Genomic DNA, 21200 nt, shown 5'->3' with positions numbered 1-21200 from the left:
AGTGCCTCAGCTGTTCAGGAAGTTCATCCTAACATTGGCCCATGACATTCCCCTTGCTGGACATTTGGGACAAACCAAGACGTGGGAGAGGTTAGTCAACCACTTCTACTGGCCCAATATGTCCAACATGGTTAAGGAGTTTTGCCTCTCCTGCCCCACCTGTCAAGCCAGTGGTAAGACAGGTGGACATCCAAAGGCCCCCCTCATTCCACTTCCAGTGGTGGGGGTTCCCTTTGAAAGAGTGGGTGTGGACATAGTTGGTCCACTAGAACCTCCCACAGCCTCAGGAAATATGTATATCCTGGTAGTAGTGGATCATGCTACCAGGTATCCTGAAGCTATTCCCCTTAGGTCGACTACTGCCCCTGCAGTAGCCAAGGCCCTCATTGGTATCTTTACCAGGGTGGGTTTCCCTAAGGAGGTGGTTTCTGACAGAGGTACCAACTTCATGTCAGCATACCTAAAGCACATGTGGAATGAGTGTGGAGTGACTTATAAATTCACTACACCATACCATCCACAAACTAATGGCTTGGTTGAGAGATTCAACAAGACATTAAAAGGCATGATCATGGGGCTCCCAGAAAAACTCAAAAGGAGATGGGATGTCCTCTTGCCATGTCTGCTTTTCGCTTACAGAGAGGTGCCACAGAAGGGAGTAGGATTCTCACCCTTTGAACTTCTGTTTGGTCATCCTGTAAGAGGACCACTTGCTCTTGTTAAAGAAGGCTGGGAGAGACCTCTCCATGAGCCTAAGCAAGACATAGTGGACTATGTACTTGGCCTTCGCTCTAGAATGGCAGAGTACATGGAAAAGGCAACCAAAAACCTTGAGGCCAGCCAACAGCTCCAGAAGTTTTGGTATGACCAAAAGGCTGCACTGGTTGAGTTCCAACCAGGGCAGAAAGTCTGGGTTCTGAAGCCTGTGGCTCCCAGGGCACTCCAGGACAAATGGAGTGGCCCTTACCCAGTACTAGAAAGGAAGAGTCAGGTCACCTACCTGGTGGACCTGGGCACAAGCAGGAGCCCCAAGAGGGTGATCCATGTGAACCGCCTTAAGCTCTTCCATGACAGGGCTGATGTCAATCTGTTGATGGTAACAGATGAGGATCAGGAGGCAGAGAGTGAACCTCTCCCTGATCTTCTGTCATCAGACCCAAAAGATGGCACAGTAGATGGAGTGATCTACTCAGACACCCTCTCTGGCCAACAGCAAGCTGATTGTAGGAGAGTCCTACAACAGTTTCCTGAACTCTTCTCCTTAACCCCTGGTCAGACACACCTGTGTACCCATGATGTGGACACAGGAGACAACATGCCTGTCAAGAACAAAATCTTTAGACAATCTGACCATGTTAAGGAAAGCATCAAGGTGGAAGTCCACAAGATGCTGGAATTGGGAGTAATTGAGCGCTCTGACAGCCCCTGGGCTAGCCCAGTGGTCTTAGTCCCCAAACCTCACACCAAAGATGGAAAGAAAGAGATGAGGTTTTGTGTGGACTACAGAGGGCTCAATTCTGTCACCAAGACAGATGCTCATCCAATTCCAAGAGCTGATGAGCTCATAGACAAATTAGGTGCTGCCAAATTCTTAAGTACCTTTGACTTGACAGCAGGGTACTGGCAAATAAAAATGGCACCTGGAGCAAAAGAGAAAACAGCATTCTCCACACCTGATGGGCATTATCAGTTTACTGTTATGCCCTTTGGTTTAAAGAATGCCCCTGCCACCTTCCAAAGGTTGGTGAATCAAGTCCTTGCTGGCTTGGAGTCCTTTAGCACAGCTTATCTTGATGATATTGCTGTCTTTAGCTCCACCTGGCAGGATCACCTGGTCCACCTGAAGAAGGTTTTGAAGGCTCTGCAATCTGCAGGCCTCTCTATCAAGGCATCCAAATGCCAGATAGGGCAGGGAACTGTGGTTTACTTGGGACACCTTGTAGGTGGAGGCCAAGTTCAGCCACTCCAACCCAAGATCCAGACTATTCTGGACTGGGTAGCTCCAAAAACCCAGACTCAAGTCAGGGCATTCCTTGGCTTGACTGGGTATTACAGGAGGTTTGTGAAGGGATATGGATCCATTGTGACAGCCCTCACTGAACTCACCTCCAAGAAAATGCCCAAGAAAGTGAACTGGACTGTGGAATGCCAACAGGCCTTTGACACCCTGAAACAAGCAATGTGCTCAGCACCAGTTCTCAAAGCTCCATATTATTCTAAGCAGTTCATTGTGCAGACTGATGCCTCTGAACATGGGATAGGGGCAGTTTTGTCCCAAACAAATGATGATGGCCTTGACCAGCCTGTTGCTTTCATTAGCAGGAGGTTACTCCCCAGGGAGCAGCGTTGGAGTGCCATTGAGAGGGAGGCCTTTGCTGTGGTTTGGTCCCTGAAGAAGCTGAGACCATACCTCTTTGGGACTCACTTCCTAGTTCAAACTGACCACAGACCTCTCAAATGGAAGGTGAAAATCCTAAACTGTTGAGGTGGTCCATCTCCCTACAGGGAATGGACTTGATAGTGGAACACAGACCTGGGACTGCCCATGCCAATGCAGATGGCCTTTCCAGGTTCTTCCACTTAGAAAATGAAGACTCTCTTGGGAAAGGTTAGTCTCATCCTCTTTCGTTTGGGGGGGGGTTGTGTAAGGAAATGCCTCCTTGGCATGGTTGCCCCCTGACATTTTGCCTTTGCTGATGCTATGTTTACAATTGAAAGTGTGCTGAGGCCTGCTAACCAGGCCCCAGCACCAGTGTTCTTTCCCTAACCTGTACTTTTGTATCCACAATTGGCAGACCCTGGCATCCAGATAAGTCCCTTGTAACTGGTACTTCTAGTACCAAGGGCCCTGATGCCAAGGAAGGTCTCTAAGGGCTGCAGCATGTCTTATGCCACCCTGGAGACCTCTCACTCAGCACAGACACACTGCTTGCCAGCTTGTGTGTGCTAGTGAGGACAAAACGAGTAAGTCGACATGGCACTCCCCTCAGGGTGCCATGCCAGCCTCTCACTGCCTATGCAGTATAGGTAAGACACCCCTCTAGCAGGCCTTACAGCCCTAAGGCAGGGTGCACTATACCATAGGTGAGGGTACCAGTGCATGAGCATGGTACCCCTACAGTGTCTAAACAAAACCTTAGACATTGTAAGTGCAGGGTAGCCATAAGAGTATATGGTCTGGGAGTTTGTCAAACACGAACTCCACAGCACCATAATGGCTACACTGAAAACTGGGAAGTTTGGTATCAAACTTCTCAGCACAATAAATGCACACTGATGCCAGTGTACATTTTATTGTAAAATACACCCCAGAGGGCACCTTAGAGGTGCCCCCTGAAACTTAACCGACTATCTGTGTAGGCTGACTAGTTTTAGCAGCCTGCCACAAACCGAGACATGTTGCTGGCCCCATGGGGAGAGTGCCTTTGTCACTCTGAGGCCAGTAACAAAGCCTGCACTGGGTGGAGATGCTAACACCTCCCCCAGGCAGGAATTGTCACACCTGGCGGTGAGCCTCAAAGGCTCACCTCCTTTGTGCCAACCCAGCAGGACACTCCAGCTAGTGGAGTTGCCCGCCCCCTCCGGCCAGGCCCCACTTTTGGCGGCAAGGCCGGAGAAAATAATGAGAAAAACAAGGAGGAGTCACTGGCCAGTCAGGACAGCCCCTAAGGTGTCCTGAGCTGAAGTGACTCTAACTTTTAGAAATCCTCCATCTTGCAGATGGAGGATTCCCCCAATAGGGTTAGGATTGTGACCCCCTCCCCTTGGGAGGAGGCACAAAGAGGGTGTACCCACCCTCAGGGCTAGTAGCCATTGGCTACTAACCCCCCAGACCTAAACACGCCCTTAAATTTAGTATTTAAGGGCTACCCTGAACCCTAGAAAATTAGATTCCTGCAACTACAAGAAGAAGGACTGCCTAGCTGAAAAACCCCTGCAGAGGAAGACCAGAAGACGACAACTGCCTTGGCTCCAGAAACTCACCGGCCTGTCTCCTGCCTTCCAAAGATCCTGCTCCAGCGACGCCTTCCAAAGGGACCAGCGACCTCGACATCCTCTGAGGACTGCCCCTGCTTCGAAAAGACAAGAAACTCCCGAGGACAGCGGACCTGCTCCAAGAAAAGCTGTAACTTTGTTTCCAGCAGCTTTAAAGAACCTTGCAAGCTCCCCGCAAGAAGCGTGAGACTTGCAACACTGCACCCGGCGACCCCGACTCGGCTGGTGGCGATCCAACACCTCAGGAGGGACCCCAGGACTACTCTAAGACTGTGAGTACAAAAACCTGTCCCCCCTGAGCCCCCACAGCGCCGCCTGCAGAGGGAATCCCGAGGCTTCCCCTGACCGCGACTCTTTGAATCCTAAGTCCCGACACCTGGGAGAGACCCTGCACCCGCAGCCCCCAGGACCTGAAGGACCGGACTTTCACTGGAGGAGTGACCCCCAGGAGTCCCTCTCCCTTGACCAAGTGGAGGTTTCCCCGAGGAACCCCCCCCCTTGCCTGCCTGCAGCGCTGAAGAGATCCCTAGATCTCCCATTGACTTCCATTACAAACCCGACGCTTGTTTCTACACTGCACCCGGCCGCCCCCGCGCTGCTGAGGGTGAAATTTCTGTGTGGGCTTGTGTCCCCCCCGGTGCCCTACAAAACCCCCCTGGTCTGCCCTCCGAAGGCGCGGTTACTTACCTGCAAGCAGACCGGAACCAGGGCACCCCCTTCTTTCCATTCTAGCCTATGTGTTTTGGGCACCACTTTGAACTCTGCACCTGACCGGCCCTGAGCTGCTGGTGTGGTGACTTTGGGGTTGCTCTGAACCCCCAACGGTGGGCTACCTTGGACCAAGAACTGAACCCTGTAAGTGTCTTACTTACCTGGTAAAACTAACAAAAACTTACCTCCCCCAGGAACTGTGAAAATTGCACTGTGTCCACTTTTAAAACAGCTATTTGTCAATAACTTGAAAAGTGTACATGCAATTTTGATGATTTGAAGTTCCTAAAGTACTTACCTGTAATACCTTTCGAATGAGATATTACATGTAGAATTTGAACCCGTGGTTCTTAAAATAAACTAAGAAAAGATATTTTTCTATACAAAAACCTATTGGCTGGATTTGTCTCTGAGTGTGTGTACCTCATTTATTGTCTATGTGTATGTACAACAAATGCTTAACACTACTCCTTGGATAAGCCTACTGCTCGACCACACTACCACAAAATAGAGCATTAGTATTATCTCTTTTTACCACTATTTTACCTCTAAGGGGAACCCTTGGACTCGGTGCATGCTATTCCTTACTTTGAAATAGCACATACAGAGCCAACTTCCTACACATGTTCATGGGTTTTTACACAGTATGTCTCTAAAGAACTTGACATCAAGACAAAGTAACATTGTAAGTTGTACTGGCTTACTTTATTGATCCAAACAGACTCTGTTTTAAGATAGCTTAACGGGCTAAGGCATGTGGTCCACAATAATGTTAATTGATCTCTATTAGTTATTGCAATAATCATAGAGATACATCTGTAATCAGTAGTCATATGGGTGAATAATAAAATAGCTTAAAAGATTAACTTGCTTTATTAATTGCGTTACCTGCAACCAGCATGTCGCAGGCTTGTAATCCATGTTTGACAGCTCAACAAGATATATGGGATAAAGTCCCCGAGCAATATATTATTATGATATTGCAAGTCACTGAGGAGCTCAATTACCATATAGAGAAGCAAGGCTGAAGGGGGAGTTCCTTTATAAGGTTGTGGAACGCCGAGGTGACTTGGAATATCCTTATCATGAAGAGCAGGGGGTACTTTATTTCTTATAGTATATTGTCACACCATCACCTTTCCCACAAACACTTGAATCGTTGGTGCATAGCTCGTTCATATCGGAGAGAGAATATTTTAAACATAAAGAATTAAAATAGAATATTTAGTGTAAAATTAAACACATAAACAAAGCTGTGAGATATTTATTGCACAAAAGATATTATAATTAGTTAAATTTAAGTAATATCTTCAAAAGAAAAAGGCACAATAACTCAGAATGAGTAGAAACATCAAGAAAGATTCTAACTTTTCTATGATTATCCTCAGAGTACAAAAAATAAACATGCTGCAATGCATATCTCCTTTCTGCTTGTCCCTGAACAGCTAGAAAAACAGTAGAAGAAAAAAGCAACTATGTTTGCTCCCTAAACAGCTGCTTTAATGATGCTGCACGGTCTGACCTGTCTCTCCCCTCAGCTGCAGGATGTGCAGCAGGCATTGTGACAATAAGTTATTAGAGTTGAGCAGCTACGTCAATGCTTTACAATAGACTACTGCATGTGTCACAAGTCTCTGACTATAAAGACATTAGAGACAGGTTTATATAAAGGGAGTGCAGAATCATACATATTATAAACCATTTACTGCAGGCAGCGCTTAATTTGAGACGGTGGTTGCTGTTGTGGGGCTTTGGCACTTATCTTTGGGGACCAGCACTTATTTTTCCCACATCATTTATTCACCAAGTACAAGAAAGGAAAACTAAACAAAGGAACCAAAAGAGGGCAAACCTGCCATAAAAGGAGAAAGCAAGAACTTGCAGGAGTGAGATAAAGGGGACGGGAGTCTCTGGGACTGGATTAAAGAGGTATGAGAGGCGGTTTTTAAACTGTCAGCTTCGGTATTCTGCGTGCCAATGTTTCATTGCAACAGCTGCAGCTTCTGAGCACAGATTCGGGCTCTGGGGATATTTGTTTCACAAATTAAGTACTGCAGGTATCCTTGTTAAGCGCAGAGATCACACGTTCTAACCATTGTAAGAAAAGCTCAGAGGGTTTGTGCTCACAGAAAACTTTTCATGTGACAAAAAAGCATGCATTTTAATCCTATCCGATTGTAACCCAGCCTTCCATTCTATCATTAATAATGTGCTGGCAGTGATTTAAGAAGTTGTAATAATCACTTATTAAACTCTTATTATACTGTTTGTTGTATAAATGACCTTTATTGGTGTGAGGGCTCACATCTCAGGCCCATCACAAAACAGGAACACATCTTGGTAAACGGGCCTGCACATCGCCTCACTTCATTAAGGCCTTTCTCTCGGTGTGGCTTTCAGATTGCATTGTAAGAGCAGTGTTTATGCAATCCGCACATGGGGAGCTTTGCTTCTAACCTCAGACTCTATCAAACTTTAAAGGGATCTGTGAACAGTGCACCCAGACTCTGGCAGTCAGTCAGGACAGTCAGTGCTTTAAAAGGGAAAAAGAAGTGCTGGTACTCACTAAGTTGAGTAGTAGGCGGTGGCTAGGGGTGGTGCCTTGTTTGTGTTTACTAAGTTGGCATCTATTCACATCAGAATTGTATTGCTGTGCATTAGAAACAGGTGGTATTTAAATTACATAGTGCAGTTTCCAACATAATCTTCTCATAAATTTGCAAGGAAACCACAGGTCCTGAAAGGGCATCATGTAAACAGTGGTGGCTGCAACTGAACGGGGGTGGAGGGGTGGTGGGATAAAAAAACATAGCTGTTTCCTCCAGAAGCGAATTTGTCTCCTCCATCCTCCTCGTCCCGGAAACACACAGGCTCCCAGACTCCCCTCAGCCAATGACGAAGGAGCTGTCACCAGCATGACAGCAGCGTTGTGATTGGTGTGAGAGGCCTGCTTCAGCACTCACAGAGGGGGCAAAGGCCTGTGCACGTTCTCCTCCTGGCTGGGCAATACAGCCGGGAGGAGAAATGCAAAGTGCTCATGTGTGTTTGGCCCCCCCAACATGGCCAGGCAAACACACGTGCACACGTTTGGTGCATGAACCACCCCTCCCTCCAGCCCCACCCTGCCCTAACTTGGCTCAGCTGATTGAAAAATAAAATGATAATAACACTCCTTATTAATGATTTTATTTTTCTTCTGCTAAAAGCAGTGGGGTGACGCTCCTCCACCTTAGCAGAGGAGCCACCCATGCAAATAAACACTTTATAGCACAACAAAATGAATGAAGTACTGAGTCGCATGGTTTATGGCACATCAGTCTCTCTCTACACCCACCTGCTCTGTGCCACTGTTTATGAGAGGAGGCCGCTTATTCATGTGCTTACATTGTATCTTGACTGTTGCAATTTAGAGGTTTTTATTATTTTGTTTGTATTTTCTGATGCTGCGTGATTGATATTTGTTTCTTTCATTCTAAGATATATCTCTGCACCCCTTTCTGGTTCATTACTGACATAAGTAGAGGTAATCCAGAGTCCTACGCAGCATATGCAAGTGCTCCCATTAATATCCTTGAAGACCTGGATCACACTGTTTTTAAATAAAGCATCTTCATGTGTTTTAGTAAACACAGTAAAACCACATGTATTGTTCTAGAGGACAACCGGGGTGGAACAACACACCCCGCGAGAGTGTCGGTCCCCGCCCTGTGATTGGAGAGAAAGACATTGCCAATTTTCATTTGTATTTTATAGAATTCCTTCTCTTCTTAGAAACACATTTTTCTCAGTTACAGCAAACCACATCATGCAGAATATCTGACAACCACTGAGGTACAAAACAGCTTCCTGCAGCTTCGCAGCGCTGTAAACGGGCTTACAGTTTACTACAAACAACCTTCATGATAAAAATGTTATCAAATTCTGACAAAGGAGAGCTGCCCTCTCAGAACTATCACCAGATGGCTAACTGCAAATATCTGCAGCAGGAGCACAGACCCTCTAAGCTTTCTTGCTTTCTTTCTCGATAGCAATAATGGCTGTTCCAACTACAGAATAAACATTTGGATTATCTGTGTATTGTGAAGCAATTGGATCCGGCGTGGTTGATGCAAGTGCATGCCTAATCTCTAAAGGTTGGCTCGGCTGCCACTATGAGTACCGGTACTCAGGAGGAGAAAAACATGCCTGTACTCAGTACCTGCGAGCACCGGTGCATTTAAAGCCCGGAGGACAGTGTATTAAAGCGGATTGTATACAAAGAGTTAAAGACGTGGCATGATGGGTGAACATTTCCACGTGAAACACCAGGGGCGGGCAGGAGACCCTGCAGCTGCTTCCAATGAAGGACCCAGTGAACTGTTCTAGTTCACACATGAACAATTGATGCAGCGCACTCTGTTTGCACAAATGTGTGTTTAGGCTTATTTGTAAGGTTTAAAAATGTACATTAGAAAATTAAAAATAAAAATAAGGATGTGCATTGGCTGGGAATTGAACAGGGCCTCCCGCATGGCAGGTGAGAATTCTACCACTGAACCACCAATGCTGAACATTGCTACAACATGGAAGACTGTGTATAGAACAATTATTTACTCTGAAAGACATTACCTGTACAGCTATTTTGTTTGTGATATTATTATACACAACTCGCAAGCAGTTCTTGTCATTGTGAACTAGTGAGTTAAAAAGAGCAATGTGGTTAAGTGCCTCCTTACCACACCTTCAGTCAGCCTTAGTGTTTTATATCCATATGCATCTTACGAACTGACATGTTTTTAGCACATTCATACATTTTAAAAAGAGAAACTACACACTTTCCAGAATGCAGTTTTTTTCTGGGACAAAACTTAGGGTCGGTTGAAGATGGCTCACCGCAATGTAACATTTTGTAGCATCTGGAGATTTCCCACTCAGCCCAAACCTTTCCATCCAGTGACCCTGTAATCTGCACGACTTTGACATGACCTCTGACCCGCACCGGTTAAAGGACGCCCCATCCCAAAGCAACTACACAAAATATCTTCAGCGCAGTTTCGCTTCGGCAGTACTTACGTGTCCTGTTTATGTACCTCTCTGAGAAGAAATAACAACACAGTGCAAACATTCTCCATTTAAGAATTCCTTGATTTAGGGGTATACATAGTGAAATATTACATCCACGCTAGTCTGACTGTTTTAAACTTCCTTTCCTTACAACACCTCTAAAAGATGAATTACTCACCCACCGAGTAAAAACACAACCAGTCACGGGCATCAACTCAGAGAAACAATGTACCTCCGCAAAGGTATAGATTGGCCCCGAGGCTCTGCCTGCTCCACGTGAGCCAGAAGAAACCCGCTGTCCGCCAGGCGGCGCTGTCCTCTCACGGCTGCACCTCGCATCCGCGCAGTTTACTAATAAAGTCTAACTCTGTGTCAGGACCGGAGGCTCCGATTATGCTTTCTCTTTCTTTACTGACTTAAACAGCAGCCAATCAAATACAAGTAACAGAAAAAACTACACATCCCAAGATGCCTAACATCCTATCACATGGTCCAATCACTATCCATGTCCTCTGTCATGAGTCCTTTGACCTTTGATGTCACTTTCTCTTTCTTTGCTGCTTCGCAGCAAATAAGTACACGTTTTTTCATTCTCTCTTATATCACTGTATTTACTTAATGCTAAACGCTTTAACAATTTTTGTTTAAGCGTCGCGATTCAGCGCGCTTTTATTATGTTTGTTTAAACGCTCGAGCGCTTTGTTTTTCTTGGCCTTTTGCCAAGTTTTGAGCCTGTTTTGGATAGTGGAGTGGGAGCGGGAGCGGAGCTGCTTTTCAGCAGTCTCCTTTCTATTTTTAACCTGCTCACCCGTGCTCGCACGTATTATTGAGCCGATCTCTTTCCAATTTTGGAAACGATTGGCTCGAGTGTACTGCGTGCTTACTCGTGTGCCCCCTTTTTGGTTCTGCCGCTTGCTCCCTGACGCCCAGCAGAGTCAACTGACTGGGTTGTAAAATTTAATAAGGCTCTTGCTGAGAGTGCCTTACAGGCATCTCACTCCACACTTTATTAAAGGGCTCCTTTTTTCCTGTGCCTGAATTGGGGTTTTTGCACTCCCCCTGATTGATTCCTCTTTAACTACTTGGTATTACAGTACTCCTCAAGACTTTTATACCTTTATATATTGATCATGGCTCAGTGGGATGACCAGGAAACTGAATATTATGCAGAGGAACTGGGCAATCAACTGGAAGTTGATCTGGTGGAAGCCCTTGATACCAGGGTTCAACAATCCATAAATGATGCCCTGGTGAGAGCTCTGGGTCCCTTTTCAGGGCAGCTATTTGATGTTGCTCGATCACAGGGTTGGACACAGGATCAGCAACCGCAACAAGAGCCTAAAAAAGTAACGGCCAAAGCTAAAAATTTGGAATCTGGAGCTGAGGTTAGTGGCACTCACGCAGACGCATTTGAAAAACTGCGCAAGAAACGTGGTGGTGAGCATAATCACAGCTCAAAAAAGGAAGCATCCTTTTCTTCCTCCTCCTCTGACAAAAATTCCTCCTCTGATGATTCGGATGATTCCGACGCTCCTATGCCTAGTAAAAAAACTTAAAAAGCGCCCCCTCCCTGTCAGGTTTTGGACTTCGATCCCAGAGAAATCATACACCCCAGGGCCTCCAATTGGGTTCCCTCTCCCGAAGTGGCTCAATACGTTCAATCCAATTTGCAGAAAAGTTTCGATAAGAAAGTCAGGTCACGATTAAAAGCAGAGTGCCCCAGACCTGACCTAGAGGGCAAAGTTTCTGATACCCCAGAAATAGACCCCACCATGGTCACCTTTATGAGGAAATTTGCTAAGGACCCCAAAAAAGGTTTGGATTGATCCTGGCGTAATTGCCAAGACAAATTGTTGGATCTTTCAGGGTCTTTGACCAACATCCTGGAAATGGCGTATGTGGCCAAGGAATCAGGATCCCCGGTGGACACCGATGTTCTTATTGGTTGGGCACAAAGATCTATTTGCCTGTTAGGAAACTCTAATTGTGCCATTTATGCAGAACGCAGACGATCTGTGCTAATGCGCATTGATCCTAAGTTATCGGATCTTGCGACCTCAGAAGCGGGCCCTTCGGATGAAGGACATCTTTTTGGATCTTCTTTTATCAAAGACTTGGCTAAGTTCTGCTCCACCTTTTCTTCTCTTGACAAGGCCCAAATGTCTCTCAAGAAGGTTTTTACTCGAGGCCTTTTTGTCAGGGCCGGTCATTACGGGGGACGTATGCCCGGCCGAGGATCATATAACAGTCCCCAAAACTACTACCCGAGAGGCAGAGGCGGATGGTATGGGGAGCAAGACTCCACCTTCTACCCCACACATCACAAGGGAGGATGTCCCCGTTTCCGCAGGGGCCATCGCAGAGGGCAACAAGGAGCCATACAGGACTCAAGTTTACAGGTGAGCATTATTCACTTCTCTCAGGTCAGACTTGGGGGCAGAGTAGCATCTTGGTTAGCAAATTGGAAACGGATATCCGGAGATCCATGGGTTCTCCAAACGGTCGAGGGATTTCATCTGGAGTTCATCAGTACTCCCAAACAACTCTCCCCTCTGTTACAAATGTGTTTTTCCCTAGCAAATCAATATTTTATAGACAAAGAAGTGCAAGCTCTATTAGACAAAGGAGCAGTGCAGTTTGCTTCTCCTCATCCTTACGGTTTCCTAAGTCCTATTTTCGTTGTAGGCAAGAAAGGAGGAGGTCACCGGTTAGTCTTGAACCTAAAGGATTTCAATCATTGGATCCTATACAGACACTTCAAGATGGAGGGCATCCACATGCTAAGGGATATCCTTTTGGAAGGGGATTGGATGGTTCGACTGGATCTAAAAGATGCTTACCTGTTGATTCCAATTTTTCCTCCCCACAGGAAATTTCTACAATTCCAGTGGAAGGGACAGTGTTTGGAGTTTCTTGCCCTTCCATACGGTCTGTCGTCAGCCCCTTGGTGCTTCACGAAGCTCTTGAGACCTGTGATGGAGTGGCTCAGAGCCAAGGGAGTCAGATTGATTATATATCTGGACGACATTCTGCTGATGGCCCAATCCCCTCAAGTCCTACTCTAACACTTGGATTGGACCATCAGTCTTCTGCAAGACTTAGGTTTCCTTATCAATGTGCAGAAGTCATTGTTGAAACCTTCTCAGGTGATAGAGTTCCTGGGGTTCCAGATAAATTCAATTTTCTGTCAACTTCTTCTTCCCTCTCAGAAGATCTGCAACATCAAGAGGGAATTGAGAGCGGTTCTATCCAGTCAGACAGTCTCATTGAGGAATATTGCCAGAGTAGTGGGCCTACTTGCTTCATCTATTCAGGCGATCTTCCCTGCACCCTTACATTATCGAGCACTTCAAAGACTCAAGATCAGACATCTGCAACAGGGTCGGAGTTATTCAGAACAAATCCCACTGACTGCCGAAGTGAGATCAGAGGTTCAGTGGTGGTTCCAGCACATGGATGCATGGAATGGCAGGGCGATTTTCCGATCTCACCCAGAGGTAGTGATAGAATCCGGTGCCAGCAGATGGGGTTGGGGAGCTCGTTGCAACTCCCTAGTGATGGGGGCAGATGGTCAGAATGGGAACAATCCCTTCATATCAATTGTCTGGAACTTCTGGCGGGATCCTTTGCAATAAAGAGCCTCGCCCCGCAGAAAACAGATTGTTGCATACTCTTACGGATGGACAATGTCTCAGCAGTGAGGTATGTCAACAAATTAGGAGGTACGAAATCCAGAATCGTATCGGAGGTTGCCAAGGATTTCTGGCACTTCTGCCTAACTCAACGTCTAGTGGTCATAGCGGAATACCTTCCGGGGGACCAGAACATCATAGCAGACTGGAACTCCAGATACCGGTCGGAATCCTCTGATTTTTTCTCAGATACTCAGGGAATGGGGCAGTTGCGAAGTGGATCTGTTTGCCTCACGACTCAATTGTCAAATTCCAAACTTTTAGAGTTGGCGTCAAGACCCTTGTGCAATAAAGACAGATGCCTTCCTTCAGAATTGGTCCCAGTTTCGAGGTTATGCTTTTCCACCATTTCTGATGATTGCCAGGGTTTTGTCTCAGGTGCGGAGACAGAAGACAGAGATTGTTCTGGTGACACCTTTTTGGAGAGCACAGCCTTGGTTCCCCATTGCTCTTCATTTAGCCTGTGCCTCTCCTCTTCTAATTCCGCCTCGTCCGAATCATCTTTTGAGTCCGAAGGGCCGTCAACATCCACTGGTCTTGGCAGGGAAGTTGACTCTTCTAGCCTGGTTAATTTCAGGTCTAGATGGAGTACCCCAGACGTTTCGAAACAAGCTGCAGAGTACATTAAGCAGGCCTGGGCCGGTAGTACCCATAAGAGATATGACTCAGCCTGGCGCAGATGGTCTAGTTGGTGTGATGGAAGGGGTGCCAATCCAGTGGAAGCACATATTGGTATGATTGTTAACTTTTTAGCAGAGCTAGCTAGTTCTGGTTTGGCTTATCGTACGATCAACAACTTTAGATCTGCTATTTCAGCAGGATATTCTCATCTAGAAGGTAAGCCCATTGGAGAACATCCGTTAATTTGCAAACTTTTGAGGGGTATACATCTTTCGAAACCTCCTCAAGCTAAATATTCTGTATTATGGGATGTTAGCATCATTTAAAAATTTTTAGATTCTTGGCCTACCAACAGGTTTTTATCTCGCAAGCAACTTTCAGCCAAGCTGACCATGCTTTTATGTCTTATCTCTTGTAAAAGAGTTTCAGATGTCAGAGCCTTGGATTTAGCTGGTAGAACCTTTTCTCCAGAAGGAGTCACTTTTTCAGTGAGAAGAAGGAATAAAACAAATTACAGGTCAGTATTCTATCCAGTTTATACTGAAAATTCGAAATTATGTGTAGTCCAGTGTTTAAAGGATTATGAAGTTGTCACAGAAGAATTTCGACAAGATGTTAAAGGTCAATTATTAATTTCTTTGCAAAAACCTTTTAAACCAGTTACTTCTGCCACTTTGGCTAGATGGATGAGATGGTTGATGAATGAAGCAGGTATTGATACCTCTGTATTTGGGGGCTCATTCTGCTAGAGGGGCTATGGCTTCAAAATCTTTTGCCTCAGGTTCCCGATTAGAAGACATTATGAAGGCAGCTGATGGTCTTCAGAAAATACTTTTCGTAAGTTTTATCACAAAACAGTATTGGACGTAGCTACTGTAGTAATGGAACAGCTTTAAACTAGCATAATCGGAGCCTCCGGTCCAGACATAGAAGAAAAACAATTCTAGCTATTGCATCAAGAATTTTCAATTCTATTAAGGACACGGAGGCAAGGATTATCCCACCCTTATATACAATGAATATTGAATATCAATTATTGTGCATATCTATGATCTATTGTTATTTCTCCCTCCCATTTATTGTCTATTATAGAGATATTGAGTCATTTCAATTTTGTTGGGATATTACCTGCCTGTTTATTGTTACATGTTTTGAGCAGAAGAATTCCTGAAATTCGTATCTTCAGGGAAGTTTGGTTTTAACGTTTTATCCGGGTGATTCTCCGGTGTTGAGCTATCCAGGAGTCGGATCTCCAGTAAGAAGAAGATGTTCATGGCTCCGGATTTCGGGATGGCGTAAGAAGTTTCGTTTTCAAGTTGATCTTATCTGTTCTGACCAAAGAAAGAGGAAGTGACATCAAAGGTCAAAGGACTCATGACAGAGGACATGGATAGTGATTGGACCATGTGATAGGATGTTAGGCGTCTTGGGATGTGTATTTTTTTCTGTTACTTGTATTTGATTGGCTGCTGTTTAAGTCAGTAAAGAAAGAGAAAGCATAATCGGAGCCTCTGTGTCCTGAATAGAATTGAACATTCTTGACGCGATAGCTAGAACATTTTTTACTCTCTAATAACAAAGCGTCTAGATGGAAAAAAAAGTTTGCATGCACAATATCAGATATCAGTCTAAAGAAACAAATCTATTTAATAGTTAATAGCAAAATTCTAAATCAAATACACTACTTGCATATATAACAGCGAAATTGTTAATGAAAAAGTTATGCTTGCGTTGGATGGGAATCGAAGTGGGGTCAACTGCTAAAAGGAAGCGACGCTCACCCCTAGACCATCAATGCTTCCATAGCTCATTTTTTCACACTGTGCTACTATACAGACCATACCGCGAGTGCTCATAGAAATTGATATGTAGAATGATTTTGATAAAATTCAGGATTCTCTTGAAATGCTGCGAACCTACCTCTTTCAACAGTTTCAATCTCCAGACCTCACTGGAAGATACTGGGGAGGCTTCCAGGCGGGATCCATCGGATTTCTACTCAAGCAGAATAATTACTGACACCAGACGCTCTCAATCCAGTGCTTAATTTCTGCTTGTTGTTTCCGGTGCTGAGCACCACTTGATATAGAGGGCCGGCGCTTAGTCTTCTACCTCAAACATTTACTGAGAGCAAAAGGCACATATGGCAAAGACGGAGGAAGAGAAAACCGAAAAAGTGTCACAATGGGAGAAAGCTGCGTGAGCGAGCTGAAGGGGCAGAGAGTGACTTTAAATGGATTGAAGAGGCCCGAGAGGGCTTCAGGATTACGATGCCTCAGTAATCCGTGCTCACACATTTAAATACAGCAGCCGCGTTCTTTAGAGGAGGGCTTTGGGCACCCGCACGTTGTTATTTACAAATTAAGCACTGTCTAAATCCAGCCTTCCTCTTCTCACTACACCCAGGAAGAACTGATTATCAACCTCAGGGGGCTGATGTCCCGGACAAAAGACTGAACTAAAAGATTTAAGGTCAGTCCCCGGTCTCTGTGCATGTAAACACATCCCTCCCTGTTACTGCGGCTGAACAGCAACACAAAGTATACGCGTCTCAAAGCGATGCTGTGCAGCATGTCTGGTGAAGTTAGAAAGCTTTCAACGCATCGAAAAAGAAACAAAAACCAGACCTATCACATAACACTTTATTTCAGCAGCAAGACAGCCATAAAAGCATAATACAAATATAACAAATTCATTAAAAGAACATATTTCCAGACCACGGTCATACACAAACATTAACATCTCAATGAGCAAAAAACAATACGATAAAAACAGAGAAATTAAAAACCTTTCAAGCAGACATATCATTTTCTAGGCATGGAGTGCGCTCACCTACAAAGTGAGAAAACTGTTTTTAATTTCTTTTAAGCTTCTGATCCAAGTTTTTTACAACTTTTATTTATTTAGGTTTCCTGTAGGGACTCAAAATTTCAACAATACATCTTACTTCATACGGTCTAATAACATTATCCAGTTCACCATCAGTACAATCTTCAGAGTATAAAGTGCAAATGTGAAGTGCAAACAGGAGAAAGTATAAATAAGCACAAATATATTTCAAATTAGAAATCAATCAATCTTAGCATTGTTATTATTTCATGATCAGAGCTAGCATACAATTAAAAAGTGTCAAGTGTAAACATTCCTTCTCTAAAGTGCCCAGGGTACATGTCCAAAGTGCTGCGTGCTAAGTACAAAAATCAGTTCCATCATTATTAATATTTGCTAAAGAGAACTAATATACAGTTTCTAAGTGTCAAGTGCAAACATTACTTCTCTTAATCACCCATTGTGTAGGTCCAAAGTGCAGACCACCAAGTGCAAAAATAACTTACATATACATCTCAAAGTGCTAATTTTTACTAACCCCTGCTGGGGGCAGCAAAAGCCAATCCTTTCGCAGCTCCTTTACACTTATTAACATTGTTCTTTAAGTCTGTATAAATAGGGAAGAGTATTTTGAAATTCTTGAAAAGCTTCTAACTGTCCCAACTTGTTTTGCTTAGAGCTGCTCCTTTAAATACAGATTATTAATCTTTTCTAACCACATACGTGGTTCTGCAGGTTTCAACAGTGTCATAATAGTCGACCTTGCCAACCACTTTGCAATATACTCCCACCACCGGGCCGAAACTGGGCAAATACCCAGTGCTTTGAGCTGCCAAGCAAAGCAGCACAAATCCACTGAATAAAATTTCCCCAAAGAAACTCAGAGCCCTCTCAACACATCTTCCCAAAAGGTTTGAACACTACTGATAGCGCATCCAGTCTTTATAAATTACTTGTACATGGACACGCTGGAGGTCGGTGGACCTTTTAACCGAGTTGGGCTCTCCTCATCCAAGAATAGTCGGATCACTCAAACCGATCATCGATAACTAATTATAATCAATAACCAATAATCAATTAACAATCAATCAACAATTTAGGAATCAATAACAATCAGTAATTGACACACCATGACCTTTCAGTCATGAATAACCACACCAAAAGTTAATGAATTTATTTCCCTATATTAACAAAGCTAGCATGATATAAGTGAGTCTCAAAATCAAATGATATACATATACGAACATTACTATCTGTCCATAGCGGCGGAAGAAACGCAATCTACGCAGAATCTGGATTATAATACACTCGGTTATAGCAATGCAAATCACTAATATAAGCAACTGAATTTTACTAATTGCATACATCGGTCAGCATAACAAGATTTCAATTTAGCATTGTGCATTGAGTGAATACCTCATCTAACCTCTAATTGGCATTGGCATGTGGGGCTTCATGCAAAACGAATTTAGTCAACACAAATGTAGAAAACTCCTAGCTTGGGCCCTATCAAAATAAACACAATGCATAATACAATTATCCTTTCATATTTACCAAATACAATCAGCATTCAAGAAAAGTCTTTGTCCTTCAGGTACCGGTTCGATCAGCATGGGGCAGATTTCAAAGGGGGCAAAGTTGAGGGCAAGTTTCCTTGCAGCAGCAAGGAGAATGGGGTAAAAGTTACTGCATGGGCAATGCGGGGCAAGATTAAAGTTAAAGTCTCTAGGGTGAGAATTCTCAAAAGTCTCTTTCTCTGGAATAGAGAAAAGGGCATCAAGATGTCGTCTAAGATGGTGTCTGGCATTTGGCTTCAAAAATGGCATCAAGGAAAAAAGGCTGACTTCTCTTTGTCCAGTGGGTTTAAGTAAGAAACATCCCAAATTCTTCAGGGTCTTCCATTGGAGGGTTCATAGGGTGGCTTCCTTTTGACCAATGAAAAGTGTCTTTCTCCTAGTACTCATTTATGCATAAATTGTCCTTGGAGCCTTGGAACACAAGTTGCAACAAAGTTTGCCAATTATTTCGTTATCAGTGCTTTTATTGTCCGCACCTGCAGAAACTGACCTTGCTTAAAAGGGATGAAACCAGCCTAGCACGAAACCTTGAGATAAGTGTATTAGTAATCTCTACTGGAAAAATACAGCCTTGAAGTAAAATAATATGTCTTTGTTAATGCAAGTAAAACCACGCAGTTAAAATTTGAGACCAGGCAACTAGGCCAAAGCCTCTGCTAAATTTAAACTAAGCATGTAACAGTTTCAACAAGAAAATCATGGAATACATTTGCAATTATGACGGATTACTACATTTGTCAATTCTTCAAGATTAATTAAGCCTGTTTATAATAATGGCGAACTACCCCGTGGGCACAATTTCCCACGTACATTATTTTTCTTTGCTAAATTCACACTACCGTATATGATTTTGGGTACATAATATATGAATATTTTGTTAGTCCTTCTTTTCTGCGTCATCACTACTACATTCCCAAAGGATATGAATCCAGGTGCCCGATTCAGGGCATCTGCGACAGTGATCAAATGTATTAATGTTTCGTTTATGTAACAAAGCTGGAGTATAATATACCATACATGGGACATATAAATGCATTTTATGAAAATTAGGGCCACGTAAAACTTTGGAGATAGGGGTAGAAGCTTCCAGCTCCTGGGCTTGAGTTAAATCCTCTCATGACCATGTGGTTTGCGTTATTCAGAACCGGGCCTGCGAGTTGGCTCCCTGTGAAAATTAATTCATTGTACCTATTGGGTCTATTTTGTATAAACCTATACTTGATAAAAAACAGAGCCCCACCTACCTCCCGAGTTTTTTAAATTTGCATTGGTTGGAGTTTCTTTAAAATGGACGTAATCTGATAATATACCAATTTATTCTGCCTCTACAATATTGGAAAAAGAAGGGGAACATTTTCCCATGGAATCAGCACCACATTCACCATCCAATCACCAATTTTTTGAAGATTGTATTTTCCAATACCGCAGCTACCCCCAGCAACTCCACAGAGCAAAGATGGATCAGTAACTAAAATAAAAAAGTGCAAAAGACCTGTTTTAATTGGTTGAGGTGAAGTAACAGGGGGTGCAATCATATTGGGATTTCTGGGGGCAGAGGTAACGGGCCGGGTGGAAGCAACACACAGAGGGGCAGGGGCGCGAGTGGAGGAAAGAAACATGGAGGGCTCAGATCAGGGGAAGAATGACGAAAGCAAGCAAAGAGGAGCACCGAGGGGGATCAAATGGGTGAAAGAGAGCCACGTGGAGTTGGTGAGAAAAAACACACCGACAAGAAAGCAACACAGGGGAGTTGTTGAGAACCACAAAAGGAAAAGAGGGGAAATCTAGAGCACACAGAGGGTGGAGGGTAAGAAGTCCAGGGCTGAGGCAGATGGAAAACACACACACACATGGAGTGCTTAAACAACATGAAAAAGTAGCACCAGAAAAGTGACCAGTGGAAGAACACAAGTCCATGCCCCAGAAGAAGGGCAAACAAAAGAAGGGGAAGGAAAGCCCACACAAATTAACAAATAAAAAGTGACCAATGACAGTCACGATAAAGCTAACCAATGCTAAGCAATGGTTGGGATTTAAGCCCACTGTAAACTAACAATACATCTTGCAACAGACAGTGCAACTAGACACATTCCATTTACATTGTCTCATGACACTGAAAGGAAGGAGGTATACTGAACATGCTTCACATTAAAAAGCAAAGAGTTTGCTTTACTCCCCTTGAAGTAAGTAGGAGATCCTCAGAATGCATCTCATTTGGTCATAATGTTGCTTACCTACACATTCATTCAAATTGTAGCCTTGTGGCAGAGTACGTATAGCAATTGTCACACGTGTCCCAAATGCAATTATCATCATGTGTGAAGGAGCTACATGCTGTCAAAGAAATGACAAAAATATGCAAGAAGTGATGGACAAAATGCATGAATTTATATCAGCCACTGACAATTTCTCGGTACCTCACCCCCAATCCATTGTTATTTTCCAAACCATGCCAATTCAGTTTATTCCTAGCTGTATGCAAATCAGTCTTCAATCAATCAACCAATCAATCAATCAATCAATCAGTGCTTGTAGAGCACACCTACTCACCTGTTAGGGTCTCAAGGCGCTGGGGGCAAGGGGGAAAAGTGTAGCATTTACCAGTGAGTTGGCTCTTAAAAAAGCCATGCCATCAGATCATGAAGCTGAGAAGGGATGTGGTTTGTCTCATGTAGAGAGAAAGGGTGTTCCAGGCAGTGGCTGCGAGGTAGGAGAAGGAGCGTCCTCCTGT

This window comes from Pleurodeles waltl, chromosome 12, assembly GCF_031143425.1.
Source record: "Pleurodeles waltl isolate 20211129_DDA chromosome 12, aPleWal1.hap1.20221129, whole genome shotgun sequence".
Taxonomy (NCBI): domain Eukaryota; kingdom Metazoa; phylum Chordata; class Amphibia; order Caudata; family Salamandridae; genus Pleurodeles; species Pleurodeles waltl.
The sequence above is the reverse complement of the archived record's forward strand: the minus strand, read 5'-3'. Positions refer to the sequence as shown.